General features: G+C 42.2%; 1 non-coding gene across 1 annotated transcript; it reads right to left on the reverse strand.

The window, feature by feature from the left end:
- Window positions 1-1068: 1068 nt before the first annotated feature.
- trnas-gcu (transfer RNA serine (anticodon GCU)) lies at window positions 1069-1155 on the reverse strand. The gene has a single exon. It is a non-coding gene; the product is annotated as a tRNA-Ser (tRNA).
- Window positions 1156-2007: the final 852 nt, after the last annotated feature.

Genomic DNA, 2007 nt, shown 5'->3' on the forward strand with positions numbered 1-2007 from the left:
AAGCTCAACACCATCCAGGACAAAGCAGCGCACTTGATCGGCACCTAACCCACCACCTTAAACATTCAATCCCTCCACAACCAGTAAACAGTGGCTGCAGTGTGTACCATCTCCATATGCACTGCAGCAACTCGTCAAATTTCCTTCAACAGCACCTTCCAAACTCGTGACCACTACCACCTCGAAGGACAAGGGCAGCAGATGCATGGGAACTCACTACCTGCAGGTTCCCCTCCAAGACACTCACCATCCTGACTTGGAACGATATCGCCATTTCTTCACTGTTGTTGGGTCACAATCCTGGAACTCCCTCCCCAATAGCAGTGTGGGTGTTCCTACACCATATGGACTGCATCAGTTCAAGAAGGCAGCTCTCCACCACTTTCTCAACGGCAATAGGAATGGGTAATAAATGCTAGCCTTATCAGCGATACTCACACCCAAGAATGAATAAAAACCAAATCACTCTCCACAGATTCCCCACAATCTGGGCTTGGACATTTACTTCAGGAGCACAGAGCTTTATATCACTGCAACATGAGTTCCAATCTTCATATTCTGTTCACATTTCAAATTACTTTCTACCAGTCCACTAGTTTTTATTAATTCAGTATTCGGGTCTCTGCTCCTCCGCCATTTCTAACATCTCACCGCTTACAAAAAAACACTCTGATCTATCGCAGTTAGTAGATGACCCCTGATTTTAAACTCCATCTGCCAAAGCATTGCTCACTCACTTAATCTATCAAGAAGATTTGAAAATAAATTTCTTGCCAAAGGATAATTTGCTGCATCTGCTCCCTCGCCATTTGCTTTTCCCATTTGTATTTCACTTGGTGCAAATCGAGAGAAAGTAAAGATGGAAAGAAGGGCGGAAGGAAAAATCCTGCTCCGTTTCGTGATCCCTATTTGATCTTCATTCCAGTGCAGTTTGGGTGAAGAATTCCAATTGTCTGTCTCAATTTTAATAAAGTATAACCAATTCTGGAATCACTGTCTGGACATGGACAAGAACAGGTTTCGAGGCTGACTTTGCACATAAACTCACCCAACATAAACAATTCATAAACTAACGACAAGGATGGGATTTGAACCCACGTGTGCAGAGCACAATAGATTAGCAGTCCATCGCCTTAACCTCTCGGCCACCTTCAGCACAGTTTCTGGCTGTGCAGCCAGCTGTGTAATGATGGAAATATATCTTCTGTCAGTAAATGAAGTTGGGAATGGAGCGGTGTGAAACATTTGCAGACCATGTCCAACACGTTTCTACTCAGTGTGAAAAGTCACCACGGAGGGACTGGAACACACAATCATTTCAACACATCATGATTAACATCACTCAGACACCTGAACCATTAGGTCACTGACGAAGTCATGATGACCGAATTTCTCATGAAATGACAACTGAACCAACTGACTGGAAGAATTGCTTAAACTCCACATGATCAGCGAGGCACAGCCTCAGGCCGACTTGTCAGGTGGTGTAAACAGATATCACTGCTTCTGATCTTCACCAGAACAGAGAGTGAGATGTAACATTGATCATCAAACAGACTGTGAGAGAATACAACAGAATAAAACACATGGAGAGACACTGTGGAATAACAAATAGATTTGATTGGAATGTTGAAATTTTGATTGGAATGGATAAAACACCAGAAACAGCAGATTAAAGTGGGATTCTCATCATTATATTGATCTGGGACAGAAAAGAGAAACTGATGGAAAGAAGAGAAGAAGGAAGAAAAGAAAGGATGGAACTGTTCAATTTATTCAGTTTTTTCACTCGCCCATCAAAGCTGATAAGAAAATTTGCAAATAACAGAGAATTTCACCAAAAAGGGAGATTAAATGTTGCTGAAACCTTGGATCGAATGATGCCCCAACAGATGCCCTGTTTAACTGTCTCCTCACTGGGGGATTTCAATCAGTCAGCAATATTATTCACTACCTTTTTTGTTAATTGGTCCCAGAACTGTCACTTGGAATTAATATCTGTGTTCC

Source organism: Heterodontus francisci, unplaced genomic scaffold, assembly GCF_036365525.1.
Source record: "Heterodontus francisci isolate sHetFra1 unplaced genomic scaffold, sHetFra1.hap1 HAP1_SCAFFOLD_146, whole genome shotgun sequence".
Taxonomy (NCBI): domain Eukaryota; kingdom Metazoa; phylum Chordata; class Chondrichthyes; order Heterodontiformes; family Heterodontidae; genus Heterodontus; species Heterodontus francisci.